Genomic DNA, 21190 nt, shown 5'->3' with positions numbered 1-21190 from the left:
TGTGGGATTTTCCCAGACCGGGGCACGAACCCGTGTCCCCTGCATCGGCAGGCGGACTCTCAACCACTGCGCCACCAGGGAAGCCCTCCTCTTCTTATAAGGATACTAGTTAGTGGATTTAAGGCCCGCCCTAAAATCTAGAGTGACCTCATCCTGACTAACACCTGAAAAGACCCTATGTCCAAATAAGGTCACATTCTGTGATTCCAGGTGGACCTGAATTTGGGGGTGACACTATCCAACCGACTGCAGTAAAGCATCACTATTCAGAGATGATAAACATTTAAAGGGCAGGGGGAGTATCTCATTCTCCCAAGAGGCTGCCTGCAATCAGAATCCCTGACTACCAATATTTGTAGACTTCTATTTTATTGTTTTTAATACAAAATAAAGTGCCAAGTGAGGATAAATCACGTAACTCCTATGGCTATAATCCAGCCTGTTGTGTTGACAGCAATATCATCTGGCATAAATAAAATGCAAACTTTTCCCCACAGTCAATAATAAACAAATATTATGAATCTCCCAAGTCTTGGGTAAACTCTCTATTGGCTTCCCTTGATTTTAATACGTAATACTGGCCTCTGTGATACTTGAGGTTGCTTTTTAAATGTGCCACTAGAGGGAGAAAAGGTTGTATGTTTGTTTTTGAAGCACATATTGCAGGATAATGAGGTTTTCTTTGTGCAATTACTGTGAGTATGAGCTCCATGTGTGTGATTGCAGAGTAATTTCATCTTAATGTCGATGATGCATACTGCACTGCAGATCAAAGTGAAACGGGATGAATCACAAGCTGTGTTCCTATTAAAAGTATATTGTTTGGATGGAGATGGGAATCTATAACAGTTCAAATGCTTTCTTTAATCACAGAAGTTCAAATTCTGTCTTTAAAATTGGACTTTTGCAAAGTGAGGTTGGGCATTGCATTACACACAAAATGGCTTCTAAAAAGAACTGTGGTATAGAAACTTGAGAAGATGGAAGATGCGATCAAAAAGCTTCAAGATTTCCCGTTTGGAGCCCAAGGTATGACCTCTCAGCTTTGCTTTTGTGCAAATGTGGGCACCAGGTAGCTAAACAGTGGTCCAGCCCTGAGTCAAATAATAGCAATAATGATGATCACTTAGGTGGTACTTATTCTGTACCAGTGCTTTACATATATTAACTCATTTAACCTTCACAACAACCTTTTAAAGTATATATTCTATTATTATCCTCATCTTACAGATAAGGAAACTGAGACCCGTGTTTACAAAGGTAGTGAGCACTAAAGCTGACTGCAGGGTCTGGACTCTTAGCCACGATGCTCTGCAGCCTTTCAAGGTAAATGTACATGGTGCGAAGTCCCACCCATATGCTTTCATAATGTACTACATCACAACAAACCTATTGGAATTCCTGAAATTAAAAAACAAAAATTGACAATGCCAAGTGCTGACAAGGATTTGGAGCAACTGGAACTCTCGTACACTGTTGGTGATAATGCACAATGATTCGGCCCCTTAGGAAACAATTTGGCTATTTCTCTTGCAAAGTTAAATATACAATTACCACATGATACAGAAATCCCACTTCTAAGTACTTACCCGAGAAAAATAAAAAATTATGTCCACACAACAACCCATAAGTGAATATTTATAGCTGCTTTATTTGTATTCATCCACAACTAGAAACAATCCAAATGCCACTCAACTCGTGAATGAAAAAAACTATTATGCATCCACATAAAAGAATACTACTCAGTAACAAAAAGGAATGAACTTGTGCAAAAACAAAATCTCCTATAAATTATGCTAAATGAAACAAACCAGACTCAAAAACCTACATTCTATTTGAGTTTATTTATATGACATTCTGGAAAAGACAAAATGATAAGAATAGAAAATGTACCTTGATTGCCAAGAGCTAGAGGTGGGGGAAGAATTGACTGTAATGGGACAGTGTGAGGGAATTTTGGGGAGGGATGGAACTATTCTGTTTCTTGATTGCAGAGGGGATAACACAACTATATTTGTTTGTCCAAACTCATAGATCCATACACTAGAAAGGATGAATTTTGCTGTGTGTAAATTTAAAAGTAAAAAACAGGGACTTCCCTGGTGGTCCAGTGGTAAAGAATCCGCCTTACAATGCAGGCGATGCGGGTTCGATCCCCGTTCGGGGGAACTAGGATCCCACATGCCGCGGAGCAACTAAGCCCGTGCACCACAACTCCTGAGCTCACGCACCTCAAGTAGAGAGCCTGCGTGCCACAAACTACAGAGCCCACACACTCTGGAACCTGTGCACCGCAACTAGAGAGAAGCCCAAGCGCCACAGTGAAAGATCCCACATGCCTCAACGAAGATCCCGTGTGCTGTAACTAAGACCTCATGCAGCCAAAAATAAATTAAATAAATAAATAGATCTTTAACAAATAATAATAAAAATCAATATAAACAATAAGAGCTGGATTCAAATTCAGATTATCTGACCACAGCATACTGCCTTTTCCAACATGTCCTGTGGATGCGACTACTTGGGAATGCTACAACTCCTTGCATCACCACTTTCTTCATCTGCAAAATGGAGACAGTAATACCCACATCACAGGGTTGCTAAAAGATCATGTCAGTGTCTAGGAAACAAAAGCCATATAAGGGATTTTAAAAGAGAGAATGTAATTACACAGATACTGGAGGAAAGCAAAAGGAAATACTAAGGTAGTAACTGCAGGAAGCCGCTACCTCCTTGGGGCCAGAGGGACAAAGGGAAGAAATCAGAGTTCTGACAGTTTCCAGGAGGAGGAGCCCCGAGGATCTACACCCAGGTCTTTAAAGAGGGTGGGCGTACCACAGCTGTGGCAGGTCCTTCTAAGGGGATATGGGGCAGGCTCTGGGAGCGCAGGATGAGGCTGAAAACTAGAGCTAACGAGTGCCCCTGGGGAAAGTGCTATGGCGGGACCACGCTGACAAGCATGGCAGCAAGACAGGAATAATGAAGCCTCCCTCCCCTTGCCCTGCTGAGCCCCACCTCCAGGCTTCCACTCTCCCTTAGAGCCTTTTCTTAGCAGAACCTGCCCAGAAGCCAGCTGACAAGGAGCCATGGAGTTCACCAGGCCGGGCATCCAAAGGTAGAGCATAGACTGGTGGGTCTGGAGCAGAGAGCCTAGCAACAGTCAGAGGCATGTACTCAGCACCCATTTACTCACTCACTCATTCATTCATTCCTCAAAAATGTGTTGAGGATCAAGTACTCAGCTAGACAAGGCTCCCGTCCTTAAGGAGCTAAAACTAAATAAGAAAAAAGTCTAGGGAGGGTGGGAGGGAGGGAGATGCAAGAGGGAAGAGATATGGGAACATATGTATATGTATAACTGATTCACTTTGTTATAAAGCAGAAACTAACACAGCATTGTAAAGCAATTATACCCCAATAAAGATGTTAAAAAAATATTTAAGGGGTTTGAGCAAAAGTTATAAATGAAGCAAAGTTAGGTGGTGAGTTGATGATTGTTGAGGATGAATGATAAATAAATGAGGGCTCAATAGGAAAAAAAAAAGTCAAGCAAGCTAAGCAGTGGTCTCTGTGGGTACGTTAGACTGGGTATCGCAATCTGACATAGTACTGTTTCCACGGGGAAGTCACCTCCTCCTGGTATCCATTGTACAGAGCAGTAGAGCTGGAACAACATTGCTCTGTATGGCATTGAGACTGGCTGTCTGCCTGGGGAAAGAATATTCTGTGTGCTTTCCTGACGTCCCTGGGTCACTATGAGATGGGCAGGACCCGATAACTTGAGTTGCCTAGAGGGAGTCCTACGTGGGGTTGTTAGTGCAACAAGTCCTGTTGGCCAAATTTCTCTGGGATCCCAAGGGGTCAGGTCTCTCCTGAATCCTCCCTGCTTCCTTAAACAAATTAATCTAAATGGCCCAGATCCCATTTTAAAACAAAGGTGAAGTTCAGTTGCTTCTTGCCTATTACATACCCAGATATTCACGTAGCAATCTTTATGAAGGTATTGATTTGACTCAATTATCCAGCTTCAGGATTAATTAAAAAAAATTTTTTTTGGAGTATAGTTGATTTACAATGTTGTGTTAGTTTCAGGTGTACAGCAAAGTGAATCAGTTATACATATACATATATCCACTCTTTTTTTTTCTTTTTCTTTTGCGGTACGCGTGCCTCTCACTGTTGTGGCCTCTCCCGTTGCGGAGCACAGGCTCCGGACGCGCAGGCTTAGCGGCCACGGCTCACGGGCCCAGCCGCTTCGCGGCATGTGCGATCTTCCCGGACCGGGGCATGAACCCGTGTCCCCTGCATCGGCAGGTGGACTCTCAACCACTGCGCCACCAGGGAAGCCCTATTTTGTTCTTTTTTATGGCTGAGTAATATTCCATTGTATATATGTACCACATCTTCTTTATTCAGGATTATTTTGATTGATCTAGCTGACTTATGACTCCAGTAGGCAAAATGTCTTCTGGCTCAGCAGCACCTCTTACAGTCAGAAGACCTTGTTCCTCATCCCTGTGAATTACCTTCCAACTGAAAGCTGTCTCAGGCGCTGCTTTTAAGGAACCTGACCTAAGGCATCAGTTATTTCTACAAGGTGTCAAAGTGAAAACTTAGAGGTGCCCCCAGAGGAGTTAGGTGCGTCATCACCTGCTGTTGAGGGGTCCACTTCCATAAATGTCTCCACACTAAGTATGGCAGCCCCAGACGTGCTCAGAGTTTACGATCCTCTGGAAGCTGGGCTCTGTGCAGGAAGCTGGGGAGCAGAGCACGATGCACAGGCCATCCTGGAACGGCTAAATGGACCTCCATCCTGTACGAGGTGCTTCCATCCTTGGTGGCCTGGTAATTGCTATCCACCGAACACATCAGGCCAAAACACACTGGCTATGCTCCTGTGTGTGTCAAAGCCGAAGACCTAAATGTCAAGGGATGGGATACTTGAGCCCATGTGCTCAACCTGACTCCAAGTTCAGTTTTTGCCAAACAGAGTCGTTCTTCTTAGTGATTCGCAGAGTGTAACACTCTGTACAGGAAATAACGTAAATTTTGGAGCTAGTTCTGAAGCAAATGATGGCTTAAAAATCCCTTAACTTCTCCGTGCCTCAGTATTCTCGACTGTAAAATAGGACAATAATACCCACATCACAGGCTCCATGTGAAAATTACAGTTAACCTGTGTGAAACAACCAACATGAGGCCTGGTCCTTTTTTTTTTGATTTATTTGTTTTTGGCTGCGTTGGGTCTTTGTTGCTGCGTGTGGGCTGTCTCTAGTTGTGGCGAGCCGGGGCTACACTTCGCTGTGGTGCGCGGGCTTCTCATTGCGGTGGCTTCTCTTGTTGCGGAGCACGGGCTCTGGGCGCGTGGACTTCATTTGTTGTGATGTGCGGGCTCCATAGTTGTGGCTCACGGGCTCTAGAGCGCAGGCTCAGTAGTTGTGGCACACGGGCTTAGTTGCTCTGCAGCATGTGGGATCTTCCCGGATCAGGGCTCGAACCCGTGTCCCCCGTAATGGCAGGTGGATTCTTAACCACTGCGCCACCAGGGAAGCCCCGAGGCCTGGTCCTCTTTAAGTGGCAACAACACATGTTCTTATTAAGGGGTAGCAACAATTGTCTTCACTCCTTTATCAGCTCGACCTGTTTTGTTATCATGTAATTGAGTGAAAATGTTGAAGATACAACTGGCCTACAGTGCAGAGACACTTTGCTACACCGTCTGCCACTTGGGACTTCCTCCATCTTATGTTGCTTCTTCTTTGTCTCCTCACCTTTCTTTGCCCCTTTTTCATCCCTCTTCTGTCTCCTTCTCTCGTGTTCCCTTTTTATACCTTTCCCTGAGCTCTATTGTAATGTTAATAGAAAGATACTCTAATCCAACTTATGGGATCACATGAAAGCATCACAGATCTGCCCCTCATGCATTCAACCTGTGAAACATGCTGTCCCCGCCCTGCCTGTATCGCTTTGGCACTCACCTTTCCATGGATGCTCTTCAAACACCTGGAACACACTACAGGCTCCCCTTTGGCATGCTCAGTCCACCCACAGAACTGTCTGGAAGTGCTGAGGGCATACTCAGGAGCAGCTCTCAGCCAAAAAGAAATGAGAGTTGGAAGATAAATGTCCCAGTTTCCTTGCCTCTTGGGTACATCAATTCTGAGGTGTGTTTTCCGCAGTCTCCCAGATGATCCCAGCAGGACTGAGCCCCAGCCACTCACTGGAGAAGCAACCTGATCAAATAACACTCCTTGGATTGCTTTCCTCCCTGCCCATCTTACTTGCCAACTCCCCTGCTGCTGCATTCAAAGCCTTATCTCAGGTTCTGCTTGGAGGGACTGGGGGCAACTCAACAGAAGACACCACCCTAACCTACCCAATGTCTTCAGTCTCAGGGTGGTCCGTGCGCCCTCACTGTCATGATCTAAGAGTCGGGAACCAGGCAACTGGTACAAAAAAAGAGAAGAGATATAGAGATTTGCTGCAGGACACTTGCTACCAGTTTTCTTTGTTTCAAATAGAAAACACGATTATAGCCATAACTCACTGGATATTATTAAACCTTTCTGGCTCTTGCTTCCACAGGCATTTGTCACCCAGCATTATCTCTTTATTACTTAACCATAACAGTTTTTCAATTTCTCAGAAGACAGAGCAACAGTTCTGTGAACAATGGAGACAAAATTGGCTGATAGGGGAAACATACCGGGAGTACCAAGAGCTGACCAACAAAGAGTCATTAAAACATCTTCCTGGTACAGTTAAGAAAGAAAACCAACAAACTGTTCCATTTTGGCTGATGTGAGACAGATCGGTTGGGGGAAGAAAGAAGGGATTCCTTAGAAACATTCTCATTTTTCTACTCCTTAGCTCTGCAGCAATTAGATATCAGCCAGGAACACCTATTCTTCATTTATTCTCTTATGTATTTATCTCCGGCCAACATTCTTGCCTGAAATTGGAAAGCTGGGAAAGGTAAATTTTTTTTTGTCTTCAGAGAAACTTAACTCTAATGGTCAAATTTAAGTGACAGACATTCCTCATGATAAAAATAAGGCCCAAAGCTCCAGTACTGGGTGTACATTGTTTTCAATTCATCAAAACCCTTGGTATTAGCAGAGCGTAAGGATATAGTAATCAAGGACCTCTACTAGATGTGTCTGTTATGAATTTTTAAGGTTTCTATTTTTTAAATATAGAAAACCCACAGAGTAAAATCATGCATAATCTCTCATAATTATTTTATTTATTTGTAAAATAAATAAAACTAACTTCTCCTTCCCACCCCTCCAACCCCCTCCCCACTCCATGGGGGGCATAACTCCCCTGTGGTAGACACACCTCCAGACCCTTTCTATGCCCACCAAGCATATTTACACTCCCATATTTACATTCACCTACACACTGTTGAGAAATTTTTGTTTCTATCTACTGTATCATGGGCATCCTTCTAAGAAATCATGCACAAACCTATTGCATCCTTTTTAGTGGTTGTATGGTATTCCACTGTTTAGATCTTCATTTCCCAAAGTGGTACAGGAAAAGGAGGAGTGAGAGAACGGTCATGTTCCAGGTCTTGGGTGAGTTCCTGGGATTGGCCGCCAAGTGAAGGTCCTTGGCTTTGCACAGGAAAGAATTCTAGAGTGAGCCATAGTAAAGTGAAAGCAGGTTTATTCAGAGAGATACACATTCCATAGGCTGAATGCGGTCCACCTCAGAAGGTGGAGTGGCCCCGGGCGTGTGGGTGGTTAGTTTTTATGGGCTGGGTGATTTCATACACTAAGGAATGGGAGGATTCTTCTCATTGTCTATACTTTGGGGAAGAGGCGGGGATTTCCAGGAATTGGGCCACACCTACTTTTTAGCCCTTGACGGTTGGCCTTGGAACTGTCCTGGCACCAATGGGTGTGTCATTTAGATGGTAATATATTACAATGAGCGTATAATGAGGCTCGAGGTCTCCTGGAGGTCAAATCTTCCGCCATCTTGGGCCTAGTTGGTTCTAACCAGTTTTTGCCGTATCCTGTTTTATTCTTTTCTTTCTTTCTTTTCAGTGGAAATAGCGGGGTTTTACTGAGTAGCAGGGCCTCGGCTAGCACCCAGTGTGCCTGCGCCTAGCCAGGGCGTTACTTGGAGAACTGCACCTGCGAGAACCCACTCCTTCGCTGTCCTGCTCCGTGATCACGATGGCGTGCTAGCCCTTCTCGGGTGCCACCTTTCCTGCCGCCACTGTCCAAGACAGCCACCTAGCTGCCCAAGAAGACATCGCCGAAGGTCCAGAAGGATCCTGTGGGCAGAGGCATGTCCAGAGCCTGGAAACCAGACAAGCAGAGACAGATGCCACCCCGAGCAATCTGGATGACGTAGTCCTGGGCCGTGAGGTTAAACCAGACACCCCTGCCCCAACCAAGGAGGAAGGAGACTGGGCAGAGTGTTGGGATTTTGAAGCACTGGACGAGGTACTGAGGGAAAAGAGGAACAAGTGGAGATGAGGGATTTCTGCTCTGCTCAAATTCCTTCGTGGCTCCCCAGTGCGATAGGGTCATGTCCATTTTGGGCAGCTAGGTAGGTATTCAGGGCCTTGTGTGGTCAGGCTCTGCTGTCTTCTCTAGCCTCTCCTGCTCATTCTTTTAATGGTTGTGGCTGCCCCCTTCCTTCTGGTCTCAAAAGGGTGTTCAGTGAGAACTGGTTCTCTGAGATGTGTTCACTATTTCTCATTTATGTGTGTGTGTGTGTGTGTGTGTGTGTGTGTGTGAATTATTCAAATTATAGGTTAATCCTATGCAGATTTACAATGCAAACTAATCTTTTAAAGATTTTAACGTATCCTGCAAGTTAATTTTTTTAAATTTCTGTCCAACACAGTGATCATAAAGTTATTTGATCATAGAATCTTCTATTATGCGAATGTCCATTACTCGACTAGAAAGCATATCCTTGAAATATACATTGGGAAACATTCATTTAAAACCTCCTAGAGTTCATCTAAAGTTAGAGAAGTTCCCTTTGAGCCATGGGAATCAGAGAAAGAAAACATTGAGAAAGACGGGGTTGAACCATTCCAGGGCCGAATACCAAAGAGAAAATGAGGCTAAAAATCCAGAAAGAGCGATTCACACACAAATGAGCTGTTGGCTGCCTCTGCGGTGTTCTGAGTTGTTTGAGAAGTGCCTGGTGGCCACGCCTAGAGTCAGGGCAGAGTGCTGAGCATGGAGAATGGGCTGCCGGCTCTTTTTTCTGGTAGCTTTTTAAAAGTTGGGAACTGAAGATAGATTATGCCATCCCCAAATATGTCTCTTTGGAGACATAAGGACTATTCTGAACAGCTTATTTTGAGAAACTGCAGACACAGGAGAAGCTTTAAAAACAGTATAAATTACCCTTTTATAAGGGAAATTTACATTACCAGGGAGAGAGCTACTATAACCAGAGATAACTTTTTGCTTGAGAGACCTAGAGGCATGGCAGGGCAACCTTTGTTCACTAAACATTTCCTCTTCTCACCTCCCTCGCTTTGAAGCCCCAGACCTCAACCCATTCCTTAGCTCAGGATGGTATATAAGCCTCAACCATCTCATATCTTTGTGGGGTTCCTGTACCTACATAATAAAAATTGTTTTTCTTTTTCTCCTGTTAATCTATCCTTTATTAGGGGGGCATCTCAGCCGAGAACCTAGGATAGAAGGAAAGTTATTTTTCCTTCCCTAGAGAATAATCATGAAAGCAAAAACAAAACAAAATCAGAAGACAGACAGACAAGGAGGAAGGAAGGATGGGAGACAGGGAGGGAGGGAGGGAAGGAAGGAGCTAGCTGCCCAAAGCCAGCATATCCCTCTGCAGAGAGCGGCTGCATGAGACGATGAGAGACAGAATGAGTACCACATGAGGGCGTCATCTCTTTAAGAACAAAGTGCAGCCCTAATCTTCAGAGAGTGACAAGGAACTCCTCTGCGAGAAGGGGACCACATTCCCTCCAAAGGATTCTGTGGAAAGGAAGAAGACATGGTTGCCTTAAAAGTCCACACAGAGCTGATAGTTTCCTCTCCAGGTTTAAAAGGCTGATACTGGCTCAGGGCACAGCCTGTTGACAGTGATGCTTGGGGTGTAAAAAAATCAACGAGTTCCTCAGCCTTCAGAGAAAGTTTTAATAGCATAGGTCAAGGTGGACCCAAGGCCATGCTTCTGTCTCATTTTTAGTAATAATAATAATCATAACTAAATTTAGTCAGCACTTACTGTGGCCAGGATCTGGGGAAATAACTCTCACGTGAATTAGCTTATGTAATCCTTAACACATTAAACTCTTAACTCATTTAACCTGCCCTCTAAGTGGGTGCTAGATTAATAGATAAGGAAACAAACAAAAAGGGTTTTACTGACTTGTCTGGGGTCACATGAATGAGGCCACTGGAGCCAAGGCAGTCTGGTTCTGGATCTCTGGCCCAGCTCCCCGGCAGCTCAGAGTGGGGCTGGGTCTTGCTCAGCCCTCAATGCTCTGTGGGTCTAACCCATGCCAGGCCCAGAGCTGCCTTCTCTACCTTTGTTCATGCCTAGATTTCCTTGTTTTGCTATTGGTCACTGTTATTTTCCTTGGCTTTCCTATAAATGCAACATTTGAAAAATCCTAATGTTGTTGTTTGACCCAGGAATTAAAAGGGATTTTTCCTGTGCTTTAGTCAGAGATGGAAAGGGAGGCTAACCTGGGCTTAAAGGTCCAACATGGTGAGAAGTGGAGTGAACCAGCTCTCATTCATGGCAAAAGGCCGAGGATGGAGTGAGAAAGTACAGAAACGTGGGCGGTCACCGAAGGATCATGTAGGGAGACAGGTCTCTCTCTTACCTCCTGGGCTGGTCCTTCCCAAGTCAAGGAGAGGAGGGTACAGAGCCTGCGTTAGTTATGTTTCTACCGCAGCCTGATTCTACCCCTAGGTTTCCTTTTTTTTTCTTTTTTTTTGAGGCATAGTTTATTTACCATATTATACAAGTTTTAGGTGACTATATTGTCTTTTTAAGAACCTTTGAACATTCACAAAAGTTAACCATCTATTAGTCCTCAAAAAAAGGAAATCAATAAATCCCAAGATGCAGAAATAGTACAGATAAAATTCTCTGATCAAAAGGGGAAGAACACCCTGGAAATATTTTTACAGCTTCCTTAACAACTCTTGGAACAAAAAGGAAATCAAAACCAAAATTACACAATTTCTTTCTTAAAAATAACAAAAGAGCACATATCAGTTCATATAGGATAACCACAGAGCTCAGAGAAAAATACGTAACCTTAAATATTTATGTTAATTTATAAGTTATTCAAAGAAGAATAAAAGTTTAAGTTCCCAATTCAAGAAATCAGAGGGCACCAACAAACCATTTAGCTAATAAGTTGTCTAAACAAGACCAACGGTGGAAAACATAAATATAAAAGTTAGACTGTACCCCTAGGTTTTCTAGTTGATGGCGTTGGGGAGGGAAGAAGGGAGGGAGCTGGCCGAGAGGAAAACAGAGGGCACCGTTCAAAGCTGGCGATTGGAATCTTTCAGGGACTGAGAAGAACAGATCAGTGTGTTCCTGCCTCAGTTCTCTTTAGCCCGCCCACACGGATGTGCTCACCTAAGCTGTCTTTAACGCGAGGTGCTTATAGGGAAAGAAAAAAAGAATATTGGTCAAGTGGACAAAAGTAAATAAAGAAGGGACGCCCTCCAGGCCCCCCCTTCCCCCATGGCCCGGGGGTAGAAGCGACTCCTGGCTCAGCTCCATCTACCTTGGGAGGGAGGAGACATGAGAACCTGGCTGGCGTCTCCGGATGGCTGTAACTCCAGCTCAGCAGTCCCAGGACACAGCTGGCTGCCTACACTCAGCTCAAGGGCCAGGTCCTTGATGAATATTTTCTGGCTGCCTCAAGAAGCCCTTTGTCTCTCTTATAAATGTCCATCCTAGTGCCTGTAATAGTTTGTAGCTCTCGCTCGTTTCACAAGGTTACCCATGCCTATTAAATGGAAATTCCTCAAGAGTGAGAGCCCTTACCTACCTTGGCAAACCTGATGGGTGGTACAAGGTCCAGCACAGAATAGGGACTAATACATATTTTGATGAGTAAGTGTAGGTGAGCGTGTGAGTTAGTGAATAAGCAAATTCACGCCAATGGGTGGTGGAAAATAGAGTGGGAACAGTAGCTTGCGTCCACATTGTGTAGTACGTTTTTCAGCCTTCTTTGCACTTAGCTGTAGTCACGTGACTAGTTCTAACCAATAGGATATAAGTAAAACTACTGTGTGCAACGCCCAGGAGACATCCTCAAGAGGCAGGGGCATGCCCTTGTTTGCCCCTTCTCCTTCCTGCTGGGTAGAATGTGGGAGGACCTGATGGCTGCAGCTCCTGCTGTTACGACCAGTGCTGTCCAGTGGAAATACAGTGCAAGCCACACATAAGAGCCATACACACAACTGTAAATTTTCTAGGAGCCGCATTTTTAAAAGTAGAAAGAAACAGGCAAATTAAATGTTAATAAAATAGTTTTTTCATCATACTAAGTCTTTGAAATATCAATTAGGACCAGCCACAGAGCACCCGTGATGCGGCTACTGCGTTGGGTGGCACAGTTTCAGATCAGAAGGAAAAAGCCTTGCTTTAAAAATGGCGGAGCACACAGTAGGAACAGCCTGGGTCCCTGAACATGATGGAGATGCCCCGCCAGCACTGAGGACCTCATCGCTAGACTCTAGACTCTATTTACATTAGAGAGGAAAAAACTCCTATTTTCTTTTTTTATATATAAATTTATTTATTTATTTATTTTTGGCTGTGTTGGGTCTTCGTTGCTGCACGCGGGCTTTCTCTAGTTGCGGCGAGGGGGGGCCGCTCTTCGCTGCGGTGTGCGGGGCTTCTCATTGCGGTGGCTTCTCTTGTTGCGGAGCACAGGCTCTAGGCACGCGGGCTCAGTAGTTGTGGCTCGCGGGCTCTAGAGTGCAGGCTCGGTAGTTGTGGCACACGGGCTTAGTTGCTCTGCGGTACAAGGGATTTTCTCAGACCAGGGCTCGAACCCACGTCCCCTGCATTGGCAGGCGGATTCTTAATCACTGTGCCACCAGGGCAGTCCCCAAACCTCTGTTTTCTTTAAACCGTTGTTATTTTTGGTTGTCTGCCACGTGTAGCAGCACTGAGTTCTAATGGCTTCACTAAAACTGTGTTTGACCCTGTGTTCCCATTCAGCTCCCAGCCGTGATGTGAAGCAAGCGAAATCAGGACTGGGACTCTGATGTGCTGAGCAGGAAGGAGTCCACGGAAATGGTACACCGGAGACCCACACAGGGTTTTATTTGCCTTCCTAGTGTTTGCTCAACATTTAAAAATCCAGACTTTCGAGTGCTGTCATCAGATAACTGGCAATGCCAAGCCAGCCATGATTGGTCAAAGCCGAGGTCCAGGTGGCTCCTTCAGACAGAGCGTGTAGTCTCTGTTTGCCACAGTACTTACCTCTCCCTTTTCTTAAAACTGGGGGTATACCTCACTCAAAGATGTGTAGTGGATGCTGGCTGTGACCCAGTCCAGAGTCCCATCCTCCACCTCCTGTGAAGACTACAGTTCGCAGCTCTTCCCGTCTCCAAATCATTCTGCAGTGGCCTGAGAGAGTTACTATTGTAAGCAAGAACATGGTTCTTTGTCCCATACACCATGGGCTTACTTATCTCCTAAGTATTGCCTGCCCTCTCTTGGGGGTCCTTCCTCTGTCATCAGCTGGGCAAAGAGCTCATCCACAGTCAACACTGTGAAACCAATATGATCCCTGACTGCTGCCAGCATGGGGTTGGGAGGTGCCTTCCTCAACATGTGCCCCAGCAGAAGAGCTTCATTTCTGGGCACAGGATGGCTAGCCCATTATTTTACACTAATTAGGTCATGTTCCCTGTTCATACTCTGCTGGAAATAACTGAATCCCTGAGAGCATGCCTAAGGCATCCAGGGTGTTTTTAAGAGAACCTCCTGAGAGGAATGTCATTGGCTGAGAGCCTCCAGCTGCTGCAACTTCAGATCCACTCAGCATTCACGCTGAGACCATGCAGCTGCCAGCAAATGCTGAAACGTGGTGAGGGTACTTGAGTCAGGTCGTTTCTGCCAGGGGTCTCCCAATGAGCAACCCTTGCTCTGAGGCTCCCCAGTGGTCTGGCTGTGACTTTCTCAGAGATGCAATGCAGTCTGAGGCTCACCCTACCCCAACCCCCTCCGCTTCCCTCCCTCCTTTCACAGGACTCAGGCCTGTATCTGCTCTGAAGCCTCTCTTCGCCTACTCCTGTCCCCTCTCCTTTTTTATTCCTTGCAGGCATTTCCCCCAGGAAACTTCTCAGCCTTTTCATTCCATCCTGGCGTCTGCTCCTCACAGGACGCAAGCTGACATATTGGATTTAAGCCCTGAGGGGTGATCTGTGGAACTGTGGGTGGAACTTGAAGATCAAGCGTAAACAAGACATTACAATGGAATCCAAGGTAGCAACCCTTAAAATTATGGCAAGGACTTGTTAATTAGCATGGAAAGATGTTTACGATAAAGTAGATGGAGAAATTACAAAACAGTATGCAGTGCATACTCCAAATTTCTTTTATGAAATTTATATACAGAAAAAGTTTAGAAGACTCTACCTCAAAATGTTGATTGTTTTGCAGAAGTCTTTGCTTTTGTCTTTTTTGCACATTTCCATTTTCAAATTTTCCCCCAGGAGAAATAGTTTCAGCCCGGAGGAGGAGTACCTCAGAGCCCAGAGCACTTTGGGAAAATCATCCTGGTCTAAGATTCCATCGAGCCCCAGGGCTGCCCCATGAAGGGCACCACGTGAGCACCCAGGGCCTAGGGAAGAACTTGGAGACCTGAGAGCATAAAACTGGAGGGAAGTCCCTGGAGAGAGCGGGAGAGGTCTCCCTCCCGGTCAAAGCAGGGCTAATTTAATCCCTACCCCCACCAGCACCACCTGTCCGATTCTGATGCCTTTCTTCTAGGTCCCCAGTGATCTGGCTGTGTGTATTTATTACAGCTCATGCATTCATTCAACCACGATTTACTGAGCTCTACTCTTGGCTGGTTCTGCTAAGTTCTGAGGATTCTAGGATACGGCAGACACCAACAGCGGCCTCTCGCTGTCCATTCTCCTGTTAAGAAAATGATGATTTTGTTCAGGGCAGCAGCATGTCTGGTTACAAACCACGTGTCCCAGCCCTCCTTGCAGCTAGGAGGGGGCTGGCTCCTAGCTTTGCTCCTTTGTTCTTCATCTTCCCCCATCTCTGCAGGCTCCTTTGTTCTTCATCTTCCCCCATCTCTGGAAAGTAGATGGGATGCTCGAGAGGAACAGCCACCTTAGGACTGTGAAATGAACATGAGGGGCAAAGACTATATTAAAGACGGAGCAAAAATCTTGAAAGAATCAGCCACTGGCAGCAGCATCAAATCACCAAAATGGACCTCCAGGGTTCTTGGTATATGAGAAAAACAAACCTCCTAGTCTGTTTCAAGCATTGTTTGGGTAGTTTCTGTAACTTGCAGCTTAACAGAATCCTAAGGGGTGCAAGCAGAATGAGTTACAAGCCCTGCCCTGCATATGGAGAGAGAACAGACAACGAAAAGGCAATTAGGAAACAGTGCTATCAGCAGGGCAGAACAGAGATACCCGGTTCTGTGGGCACGTATATCAAGGACAATGCACAAGAACCAGGGGATCAGAGAGGATCTTCTACATTAAGAAAGAGTATTCGGTTCTCATTTGTGTTTTCTGTCTTTTGCTCAAGATTCCATCTATGAGAATCTTCTGTATCACTGTGTGTAGTACTAGCTGGTCACTCTCCGACTGTCTGTTAGGAAGATGTGGCAAAGATGTGAATGAGTAGACTGTGAAACTCAGTCCCTTCCTTTACTCTGCAGTCCTGGTGCATCTAATTGACCAGCTACCTTGGCTCCTTACCCCTCCCCCAATTTATATGGGCGGGGCCAGCTCTCCCCACGCCCCACCTCTCTCCGTAAGAGTCATTATTCACTTCTCGGATTGCTTACAATGTTCATTTAGGTGCAAGGTCTTTTGACCGTCCACCTGTGCACATGTGTGTACATGTACGTGTGCATTTGTGTGTGTGTGTGTGTGTCGGCAGGGAAGGAGAGGGATGGCACTCTGTGGGGTTTGCTCCAGCCTGGGCCCCATTTGGCGGGTGGCCCGTGAGGCCGAAAGGCTGTCCTGGAGAGAGGCCAGCTTGCAGTTGGGGGTTGTGATGGACAAAATGGGAAGCGGAGCAGTGGGTGGCGTGGCGGGGTGTGAATGACGGAACCAGAGCCCTGCCTGTCCCAGTAATGAAGGGACCACCCTCAGAGGAGACCTAAGTCATTACTGTCATTCTAACTGCCACCCTCTCGAACACTCAGGAAGCTTTCAAATCCCAGAGCAATCCATTCCCCAGTTCTGCTGAAAGAAAAATGAGAAATCATATGCTGGGAGGAATAAATAATTCCTGCCTGTCTTTTTAAAAATACATCAAGGGGGGCTTCCCTGGTGGCGCAGTGGTTGAGAGTCTGCCTGCTGATGCAGGGGACGCGGGTTCACGCCCCGGTCCGGGAGGATCCCACATGCCACGGAGCGGCTGGCCCTGTGAGCCGTGGCCGCTGAGCCTGCGGGTCCGGAGCCTGTGCTCCGCAACGGTAGAGGACACAGCAGTGAGAGGTCCGCGTAACACACAAAAAAACCAAAAAAAATAAAAAATAAAAATACATCAAGTCCCTGCAGAGAATATGCTTTCAAACCGAGACCTTCAGATCCTGATCAGCAGGGCGGTTTCTGCTGCTGAGGCCTCTGCTGCTGACAGCTCCTCATCAGATTCCTGAAGGAAGAGGTTATATCACTAACAAGACCTACCCTTGGAGTCTCTCTTGCCTGAGTTTTGTCCCAGGTGTCCTTTATTCTTTCCTTCACCTATTCAGAGGTTAATAAGCTCGTATTTTCAGGAGCAGCTCTGGTGTGAAGGATAGCTGGCTCTGTTCCCTCTCGACCGAGAATGAAGATTTGTTCTTTCAGAAGTCGGCAGTAGAAATGTTTGGAGACCTGACCTGCCAGGTGAAAGGGCTCTAGTGTAAATCGTGTTGGGCTGAGGGCCTTGTGGGGAGTGGGAGGCTGGGGGCTCTGGGAAGGGGAGGACTCCTTGCCTCTAAAGTACACATCGGCTTTCTCTTTCCCGGCATCCAGTCTAGTGCTCTGCTTGCTCTGTATTTCTGAGTTTCCCTGTCTGCAAGAGTCTGATTATCTCACGAATTGGCAGGATGGCCTCTGGCTCCAGTAACCTTAGAATATGGGTTGGGAGCCCAGACCTGAGAACTAGAAGGGTACGTCCTAGAACATCTAGCTACTTAGGGGCAGAATCGGGACTAGGTAATTTCAGAAGCTATTGTCTCCTTCCTCCTAACGTGAAGTTTCTCTTCTCTGTTTACCTCTCAGCAGCCTTCTGGTGAGAGTTCTCTGATAATCCTTTGTCACGTTTCTGTGATCTAAGTCACTGTCTTCTTTTAGTCTTCACGAATATTTTCCTGTTCCTGTCAGGACATATTCTCAAGAAAAATATGCTATAATAACCACATGAGGTTATTAATGGCTGCTGTCAGGCAACGTGGAGTCCGTGTCCCAAGAGTATTTGCATTTCAGTAGCGGTAGAGGCACACACACGCCTCAAACGATTATTTGTAAGATTTACGGTGTTCCGACTTCCCGCTTTCTCAGCACGTGGAAAGTTGAACTTCTCCCTCCTTGTTGAATCGGGTGTGGCCACGTGACCCTCTTGGGCCAATGAAATGTAAGTGGAGGTGGCATGCGTTGCTGCTGGTGAAAACTTTAAGAACCAGTGTATGATTTGCCACATTCTTTGTCTTGCCTCACCAGTTGAAAGCCTATGTCAAGGTGGGTCTACTCACCTATGACAGAACCTGTAGGGGAGTGAGAAATAAACTTCATTGGATTAAATGTCTGAGATTTGGGGGGTGTTTATTACTGCAGGATAACCTAGCATATCCGTGCTGATAAATAGGCTGGGGAATTTCAGGCATTTAAAATGGCATGCCCGATAGCACTGGACAGTTAGGGGACATGGACGATGTCATCGTGTCCTAGCCTACTTCTATAATCACCGTGCACCAAGCCACAGCCTTGGGCTTGTGGAGTACACCCAGCATCTAAGCTGTATTAACTGGGGGCACTCATTGACTTGAAGGTGGAAGGAGTGTCAGAAAGTGAGCCCAGGCCATGTAACACCTGCCTCATTCCTCTTCAGGGCCAGACACCTCCAAGTGTGTGTGTGGCCAGGTAGAGACTTGATCAGGCTCAGAAGATGTCCGGGCTATGAGCCCACGCTGTGTACATTGTTGGATTGTAATTTATATCCCTTTGCCCTGATTTGATTTTTCCCTGTATTGCTTTTCTCTAAAAATAAAACATAAATCTTTGTGGTCAATGTTATAGAAGGCAGTCAAATTGTTCCCCGTGTCTTCTCAAACAGAACCTCAAAGTTAGCCATTGCAAATTCAATCCCACAGAGTTTTATTAAGAACCTACTATGTGCCCTTAGAGATGGTCCCTACCTTAGCTTTCACAATCTAGCAGAGAAGATGAAACATTAAAAAACAACTAGAACAAAATGTAAGCACTGTATATAGCTCATTCATTCAATAAACATTTAGTGAGGATGATTGTGTCCTAGGTAACAGAAGTTATAGAAAGTATAGATGTATGACTAGACAGTGATAGAAACATTTAGGAGCAATTATCTCCTTCTGGAAGAAGGGAGGTGTTCTAGATAGTTTTGCTTCATAACAAACCACCCCAAACCCCAGTGACTTAAAATAGCCATTGTATTACATTCACAGGTTCTATGCGTTGGGAATCCAGGCAGGGAAGAGTGGAAATAGATTATCTCAGCTACTAACATCTTGAAGGACGCTAAGGGGGTAGGTGACCTCATGGTCTGGGACTGGAGTCATCAAGAGACTGGCTCCTGGACTGAGGTGATTCAAAGAGGAGGCTTTGCTGAAACGGACAACCTGCAGGTCACCTTTCAATGTGGCTTGCGTTTCTCACAGTATGGAGGCTGGGTCCCAAGAGGGAGCTTACAGGAGTGCCATGAGAGTGAGTGTTCCACAAGAAGTAGGAGCACATGGTAAGGCCTTTTGTGACCTAGGCTTGGAAATCTTACAGTGCCACTTCCTCTGCATTCTGTTGGTTTATAAGTCAGTCACTAAGGCCAACCCAGGTTCAAGGCATGAGACATAGATGCCACCTCTCAATGAGAGGGACATACAAGAATTTGTAGACATGTTTTATTTATTTTATTTTATTTATTTATTTTTTATACAGCAGGTTCTTATTAGTTATCTATTTTATACATATTAGTGTATATATGTCAATCCCAATCTCCCAATTCATCCCAACACCACTACCACCCTCCCCCACCCCAGGCTTTCCTCATTTTTGTGTCCATACATTTGTTCTCTATGTCTGTGTCTCTATTTCCGCCTTGCAAACTGGTTCATCTGTATCATTTTTCTAGATTCCACATATATGCATTAATATACGATATTTTGTTTCTCTTTCTGACTTACTTCATTCTGTATGACAGTCTCTAGATCCATTCGCGTCTCAACAAATGACCCAATTTCGATCCTTTTCATGGCTGAGTAATATTCCATTGTATATATGTACCACATCTTATTTATCCATTCATCTGTCGATGGACATCTAGGTTGCTTCCATGACCTGGCTATTGTAAATAGTGCTGCAGTGAATATTGGGGTGCATGTGTCTTTTTGAATTATGGTTTTCCCTGGATATATGCCCAGTAGTGAGATTGCTGGGTCATATGGTAATTCTATTTTTAGTTTTTTAAGGACCCTCCATACTGTTCTCCATAGTGGTTGTATCAATTTACATTCCAACCAACAGTGCAAGAGGGTCCCCTTGGCTCCACACCCTCTCCAGCATTTGTTGTTTGTAGATTTTCAGATGATGGCCATTCTAATTGGTGTGAGGTGATACCCCACTGTAGTTTTGATTTGCATTTCTCTAATAATTAGTGATGTTGAGTAGCTTTTCCTGTGCCTCTTGGCCAGCAGTATGTCTTCTTTGGAGAGATGTCTGTTTAGATGTTCTGCCCATTTTTGGATTGGGTTTGTTTTTTTTTTAAATATTGAGCTGCATGAGCTGTTTATATATTTTGGAGATTAATCCTTTGTCCATTGAATCATTTGCAAATAGTTTCTCCCATTCTGAGGGTTGTCTTTTTGTCTTGTTTATAGTATCCTTTGCTGTGCAAAAGATTTGAAGTTTCATTAAGTCCCGTTTGTTTATTTTTGTTTTTATTTCCATTACTCTAGAAGGTGGGTCAAAAAAGATCTTGCTGTGATTTATATCAAAGAGTATTCTTCCTATGTTTCCCCCTAAGAGTTATATTGTGTTCCGTCTTACATTTAGATCTTTAATCCATTTAGAGTTTATTTTTGTGTATAGTGCTAGGAAGTGTTCGAATTTCATTCTTTTACATGTAGCTGTCCAGTTTTCCCAGCACCACTTATTGAAGAGACTGTCTTTTCTCCATTGTATATCCTTGCCTCCTTTGTCATAGATTAGTTGACCATAGGTTCATGGGTTTATCTCTTTGCTTTCTATTCTGTTCCATTGATCTATGTTTCTGTTTTTGTGCCAGTACCATATTGTCTTCATTACTGTAGCTTTGTAGTATAGTCTGAAGTAAGGGAGTCTGATTTCTCCTGCTCTGTTTTTTTCCCTCAAGACTGCTTTGGATATTCGGGGTCTTTTGTGTCTCCATACAAATTTTAAGATTTTTTGTTTTAGTTCTGTAAAAAATGCCATTGGTAATTTGATACAGATTGCATTGAATCTGTAGATTGCTTTGAGTAGTGTACTCATTTTCACAATATTGATTCTTCCAATCCAAGAACATGGTATGCCTCTCCATCTGTTTGTGTCATCTTTAATTTCTTTCATCAGTGTCTTATCATTTTCTGAGTACAGGTCTTTTACCTCCTCAGGTAGGTTTTTTCCTAGGTATTTTATTCTTTTTGTTACAATGGTGGATGGGATTGTTTCCTTAGTTTCTCTTTCTGACTTTTCACTGTTAGTGTATAGGAATACAAGAGATTTCTGTGCATTAATTTTGTATCCTG

This window comes from Delphinus delphis, chromosome 15 (assembly GCF_949987515.2).
Source record: "Delphinus delphis chromosome 15, mDelDel1.2, whole genome shotgun sequence".
NCBI classification, from domain to species: domain Eukaryota; kingdom Metazoa; phylum Chordata; class Mammalia; order Artiodactyla; family Delphinidae; genus Delphinus; species Delphinus delphis.
Note: the sequence above shows the minus strand (reverse complement) of the source record.